This window comes from Otolemur garnettii, unplaced genomic scaffold (assembly GCF_000181295.1).
Source record: "Otolemur garnettii isolate 467f Iridium unplaced genomic scaffold, OtoGar3 scaffold00009, whole genome shotgun sequence".
Taxonomy (NCBI): Eukaryota; Metazoa; Chordata; class Mammalia; order Primates; family Galagidae; genus Otolemur; species Otolemur garnettii.
Genome location: NW_003852404.1, coordinates 2438267 through 2445512, shown reverse-complemented (window position 1 = coordinate 2445512; position 7246 = coordinate 2438267). Strand labels below are relative to the sequence as shown.

At 39.9% G+C, this 7246-nt stretch overlaps 1 protein-coding gene across 1 annotated transcript in view; it reads right to left on the bottom strand.

Moving 5' to 3' along the window:
- Positions 1-7246, bottom strand: part of LUZP1 (leucine zipper protein 1) — a 96741-nt gene that overhangs the window by 29369 nt on the left and 60126 nt on the right. The window contains exon 2 of the mRNA XM_023509747.1: positions 2079-2184. The gene's annotated coding sequence lies outside the window, so the exon portion shown is untranslated. The remainder of the gene's footprint in view (positions 1-2078; positions 2185-7246) is intronic.

Here is a 7246-nt window from a genome sequence, read left to right as displayed (position 1 = left end):
AAAAAAAAAACAAAAAACATGGTCTACCTAGTTCTAATAATGAGTCTAAGAACTGCATGAACTAATCAAGCAGCCACATTATCAATCTGTGGGTTATGCTGATTTTTAAAAAAATAAACTGTTAAATATAATTTTTAATAACCTTATGTGAGGCTTAATTTTTTTTTTGAGACAGAGCCTCAAGCTATCCCCCTGGGTAGAGTGCCGTGGCATCACAGCTCACAGCAACCTCCAACACCTGGGCTCAAGCGAGTCTCCTGCCTCAGCCTCCCAAGTAGCTAGGACCACAGGTGCTTGCCACAACGCCTGGCTATTTTTTGGTTGCAGCCATCATTGTTGTTTGTCGGGCCCAGGCTGGATTCGAATCCGCCGCCTTAGGTGTATGTGGCTGGCGCCTTACCCACTTGAGCCACAGGTGCCGAGCCTTAATTCTTATTTCTTTTGCAGGCAGTATAATACAATGATTAAGGATTACAGACTCTGAAGCCAGATAGCCTAAGTTCAAACTCTGCCTTAAAATTTACTACTTACTGTGTGACCTTGGATAAGTCACTTGACTTCTCTATGTTTCAATACCTACTTTATATAAGGTTATGATAAGTGTAAATGAGTTAATACATGAAGTCATTAGACTAGTAGCTGTCCATATTAAATGCCATTTAAGTTTTAGCTTAAATTATTATTTATTATTTTTTGCATTTCAATTTCTTTATTTCAATCCATTGTCTAAATATTATTTACACATAGCTAGGCATGTGCTATAGTCCTAGCTACTTAGGAGACTGAGGCAGGAGGATCATTTGAGCTCAGGAGTTCCAGGCCAGAATGGGCAACATAGGAAGACCTTGGCCCTCTAGAATGTCATAAAAAACAGCCCTTCCCTCTAGATAAACTTTAATCAGTACTATATATTATTCCTGAGTACAATTATTCAATCAGCTCCAAAGCCAGGTCAAAATTTTGTCTTGGGACCACATGAGAAAACATTAAGTACCTAATCTTAGCATTTAAAAAAAAATTACTTTTGGGCATGGTGCAATGGCTCAGGCCTATAATCCTAGCATTCTGGGAGTCCGAGGTAGGTGGATTGCTTGAGCTCAGAGGTTCAAGACCAGCCTGAGCAAAAGCAAGAGCCCATCTCTACTAAAAACAGAAAAATTAGCTAAGTGTGTTGGTGGGCGACTGTAGTCCCAACTACTTGGGAGGCTAAGGCAGGAAAATGGCCTGAACCCAGGAGTTTGAGGTTGCTGTGAGCTGTGATGCCATGGCACTCTACCAAGGGTGACATAATGAGATTCTGTCTCAAAAAAAAAAGATTCCTTTCCTATGCCCAGTCATTCCTATGACTAAAACCCATTTCCCAGACTCGTTCTGAGCTGCTCTACAGCCCTACTTTCCAAGAGAACCTTTTTCTAACTATTATCCAGCTATGAGCAGCAACCAAGACCATTAGGTCTCCTAGCCACTTAACTATTTGAGTTCTCACTTCTGTCTCCTGTCATTAGTGCTCTCCTCTGCCTTAGCCAATATCAGCCAATAAAAATCCAGAAAGGGCTTAGAAAAGGAGATGATTATTGATCAAAATGTTTTGTGATTATTTTGCTTTGTTTTTTAAAGGTTAAGTCAGTCACTGCCTCAACAAAAATTAACTTTATCAAAAGAGAAATGTTACAGTATAATGAAAATAACCAAGGTTTGACCTAGTTCTACCCTTACCTATCTATGTGAACTTTGAGAAGTTATTTAACCTCTTTAAACTCATTTCCCTGTGATGATGGTAACCACGGGAGATAACGTATGCCAAACAGGACTGTGCCTGACATATAGTAAATATTCCATAAATGGTAGCTAAGCTTGTTTCTTTAGGTTGTCAATTTCCTACACAGATTTTTGCCCTCATCAGGTTGAAAGGTTAAAGGAGAAAAAATGTGAAGTACCTTAGCATAGTCATTAGGTTAATGGGCCATCACCTAATGCTGACTTTCCTCCCTCCCTTAGAGTGGTGGGAATACCGCAGAGGCTTCAAAAACCACTCAATTCTGATGCTATGTCCAGGTTTCACTATAAAATATACTTACCATTTAGGTAACTTAAGCTTTCCGTCAATACTTCCAGCTGCTTCCCTGATGCTTACTGTCTTGGACAGAGTCACTCACTATATCTCAATGGCAATTGCCTCTTGACCTGGATAGAATATAAAAAGAAAAAAAGAGATAAGTAAAGCACAAATCACACCTAGAATGATCTGACCCAAAGGCTTATCCCAAAGACTTTCACGTACAATGAGAAAAGAGACAAGATCTGCGATCTTGAATCTGAAAGAAGCTGGCTATGCCTGAGGGGAGATGAGAAAGATTTTGGCTCTAAGAGACTTCCCTATTCCTATCAGATGATGGTTCTAGGGTAGAACACATTGTCTTTGCCTTAACTGATACCTATGTATTCCCTAACAGTCTAAAAATTTATATGACATCTTAAAGGTAGGAAACATCCCAGAAGTCAACTATAGGTTGAGCATTCCTAATTCAAAAATCAAAAAGTTCTAAAATCCAAAACATTTTGAGCACCAACATGGTATCAGACACCACAAATAGAAAAGCTTACACCTGAATTGACATGATTGGGTGGAGTTATCTATTCACTGAAAAAATAAAACTACCTTCAGGCTTTGTGTGTAAGGTGCATATGAAACATAATGAATTTCATATTTAGACTTGGTCTCATCCTCAAGGTTCTCAGTAGAACCTCTGTTAAGTTGACCACCCAAGGACTGTAACAAACCAGTCAACATAAGGAATTAGGCCTACTTTACTGATAAACACATCTGGTGCATGTCCAGTCTATGAAAATTAAGTCAACTTATGGAGGTGGTCTGTGTAGGGAGGTGGTCAGCTATGGAGGTTCTATTATTCCAAAATCAGGGCCGGGCACGGCACACCTATAATTCTAGTACTCTGGGAGGCCAAACCAGGTGATTTGCTTGAGCTCACAGGTTCAAGACCAGCCTGAGCCAGAGAGCAATACCTCATCTCTAAAAGAAAAGGCTGGGTTTTGTGGCTGGCGCCTGTAGTCCCAGCTAATCGGGAGGCTAAGGCAAGAAAACTGCTTGAGCACAAGAGTTTGAGGTTGCTATGAGCTCAGACACCACAGCACTTTACTAAGGGCAACAAAGTAAGACTCTGTCTCAAAAAAAAAAAAAAAAAAAAACCCTCCAAAATCTGAAATATTCTGGTCTAAAGCATTTCAGATAAGGCATCTTCAATTTTTGGTTAAATCTCCTTGTTTAAGGAAGGAAACTCAAGCTTGGAAAGGGTGAGTCATACAATTATTTAGGGGTAAAGGTAGGATTCTTTTAATAATAAGATATTCTGGAAGATGGTAAGTAAAAACAAACATTCATGGAATATATACCATAAACCAATCAGTATGCTTTACATTTTATATGAGACAATAATATAATAATGTTACCTCCATCTTATAAAGAATCCAAGTTTCAAGAAGTGACTCGTCCAAGGTCTCACAGCTTGTTAATAACGACAGAGTTTAAACCATGTCTGTCTGACTATGAAAGATCCTTCACCCACAGGCGGTGCCTGTGGCTCAAGGAGTACAGTGCCAGCCCCATATACCAGAGGTGGCGGGTTCAAACCCAGCCCTGGGCAAAAACTGCAAAAAAAAGACCCTTCACCCTGCTGATTCTCTTGGTCTGCCTTCTAGACTTGGTCCTCAAAAGAGCCCTGAACCACCCAATATCAATTAAAACTAAAAATAAAGCTTTTCTGTTTACAAACTTACCCTCCAGTTTTGTAACAAGCAGCCTTCTATAGCAGAATTGAAAAGCCTACCGTCCCATTGAATCTCACCCCTAAAATTAGAAAAGAGTTACTAGAGATGGGAGATCTGGGCCAAACTTCCTATGGATCCTACTCTTTGACTCAACAACAACAACAAAAAGTTTCACTATGTCACCCTCAGAGGAGTGTTGTGGCATCATAGCTCATAGCCACCTCAAACTCTTGGGCTTAAGCGATTCTCTTGCCTCTGCCTCCCAAGTCGTTGGGACTACAGACGCCTGCCACAGCACTCAGCTATTTTTCTGTTGTTGTTGTAGTTGACACTGTTGTTTGGCAGGCCTGGGCTGCATTCAAACCTGCCAGCTCTCATGTATGTGACTGGTGCCCTAGCTGCTGAGCTACAGGCGCTGAGCCTATATATCTTACTCTTAAGGAAAAATAGAAAGGTAGCTTCAACTAATGGTAAACCTAAAACTTATTCAATAGTCTTACATTCAAATTATCCCCCACCTTTCATTAAACATCCCCACAGACCACTTGTAAACTCCTTTTAAGACTGTCCCTTTAAACCAGTTTCCATATTCCACCAAATACACCCTCACACACCCCTTCCTCTGAATAGTCTAAAACTTCTCCCACATAAAAATTCTGAATTCTAAGAAATGGCCACATAAATCTAGTTTACCTCCACTAAGGTCTCTGTAGCCCTCACATTAACAGCAGCAGCCCTGCTGAAAACTTCTACCCCAGCACCCACCACCTACTACCAAATTTGCTGACATGTTACTAAGACCCAGGGGGCTTTTCTCTTCAAAACAGGATAGAACGCACTGCCAAAAGTCAAACAAACAGGAACTCCAGATGATCCTGATTTTTTTTCAACTGTCTATATACTCTTCTATTTCTGAGGAGTAGAAACAAGCAGCAAGTGATTTCTTTCCTCTGCTTGTGAATGTCATTTGCTTCTTGCATCTCCAGCATGGGGCCCTGGCCCCAGAAACAAGAGGATGATTGTAAACATCCTCAAACTTCTTTAGCGGCTGACCCTTCAGAGAGCTTTCATCATAACAGATATATCCTCATCACTTCCCTCTGGTGATTCTTGCTGCTGCTCTTGGCAGTAATGGTATGTGTGGGTATTGTCTATCTGACTAGGAGCAGAGATTGAAGGACAACCCTTACAGACCATGAAAAGTCCAACTATCTCATTTTCCAGAGGAGCAAGTTGAGTACCAGAGGAAGAAAGACTTGCCCAAGGTTACAAAACCAGTTAAAGTGAATATAGTTGAGTCCTTTTACTCCCAAAACACTTTGATAACGGATAAAAATGCTAGTAGAAATTCTGCTTCCCATATGACTCTCCCACAGATAAACACTGAACAAAAGACAAAAAGCAACCATCTGAAGTGAACAAAGCCTGACAGATTTTCAAGAGAAGATGAAAAGTAAAAGAAAGGACAGGATGAATTCCCATATTTAGAGCTCTGCCCTAAGGGTGGTCTAATTGGAGCTCCAATCAAAAAAGAAACACAACACAGGGTGTAATGATCACACCTGTAATATACTACCACTTTGGAAGTCCAAGGAGGAGGACTGCTTCAGGCCAGGAGTTTAAGACCAGCTTCAGCAAGAGTGAGACTCTATGAAAAAAATTAACTAGGCAAGGTAGCATGTGCCTATAGTCCCAGCTACTTGTGAGGCTGAAGCAGGAAGATCACCTGAGCCCAGGAGTTTGAGGTTACAGTGAGCTATGATGACTATACTCTAGCTGGGGCTACAGAGCAAGACCCTATCTCAAGAAAAAAACAAAAAAACCACAAACCCTAGGCCTTTGTCCTGAGGAACCAGAAGACAAAGAGAGCCCAGAGCAGCCATAGATAATAAGAAAAAGTAAGACAGAGAAGAGTCTCAGGTTCTGTGTATAAATTCTGCCAAAGACCTCAGCTAAGGACCCAAGAACTGGAACTGAGATCTGAAGTGTCACCCACTGCAGGTGTGACAAGAGTTTGCAGTTTTGAGGCTGAGTTAATTGCTTGCTAAATTAAAAACATCAACAGAAATAAGATTTTCTACAACATATTATATAGTGTACAGAATACAACTTCAAATTACATCAAGAGGCAGAGAAATTAAACCTATTTACAAGAAAAAAGACAATCAGCAGAGGGCAATTCCAAGATGACCCAAATGTTGAAATCATTGGGCAAGGATATTAATGCAGCTATTATAACTAAGCTCAATGAGGTTAAAAAATAAATAAATGCTCAAAATGAAGGAAAAAAGTAAATCTCAGAAAAGAAATTTTTAAAAAATTAAGTGAAAAATTTCTGCAGGGTGGCTCACACCTGTAATCTCAGCACTATGGGAGGCTGTGGGGAAAGAATGACTGAGACAAGAAGTTTGACAACATAAGTTTGGCAACATAAAGAAGTCCCAGCTCTTAAAAAAAAAAAAAACCTTAAAAATTAGTTGGGCGTTTTGGTGTATGCCTGTACTCTCAGTTATTTACAGACAGCTGGAGCAAGAGGATCACTTGAGCTCAGAAGTCTGAGGTTACAATGAGCTATGAGAGCACCACTGCACTCCAGCCTGTATGACACAGTGAGATCCTCTCCCAAAAAGAAAAAAGTGAAAATGTTTAAACAGAAATATAGTATCTAAAACTTAAAATTTGAAGGCTAGCACTCAAAGAACCACCACTTAGCTCTGCTGTTTCCTCTCCTACCAAGTGGTCTATTACTGATAAGCTTCTTTGTCCATGTTTGTGAGGTTTAGCAATAGAACCACACATCTAAAACTGTTATTCACCTGCTTAACTTGGCCAAATCGGAAGAACATGCTGGGTCCCTTTAACCTCTAGGAGTCTGTGACTAGAATATGGAGAGGCCACAGGTATGGCAAATGTAGTTAAACAGCAAGTCACAACAATTATCTAAGGAGGAAAAAACTAAGAGCTTTTATTACCTAATTTAATCTTCATGGTAACTCTAATCAGATAAATATCATCATTTTTATTTTATAAATGAGGAAGAAACAAAGGCTCAAAGTCATATAGCTAGTAAGTGGTAAAGTGGGTTCTCACCCAGCATTTCTGCTCCAAATTTTGCTTTCTCCTCTCCATTATACTATGTCTCTAAGGAGTTATCTCTCAAATCTTACCCTTAGGAAAGTCTGTCCTGATCCACAGCCCAAACATCACAAATTCTGCATGAAGTTGGTGAGTAGGTTACTTGTTCAGAACTTTTGTCACTCATTCATTTATTCATTCAAATACTGACTGCCTACAAGGAGTTAAGCTCTACAATAAGACTGGGGATGAAACAGAGTAGAAACAGATCTGTCTTCCTGGCATGCATAATATGGTACAAAAGAAAGACATTGTTTAGAAATATTACTAAATATAAACTATATAACACATAATCACATAGAAATAGACAACTCGGCTCGGCGCC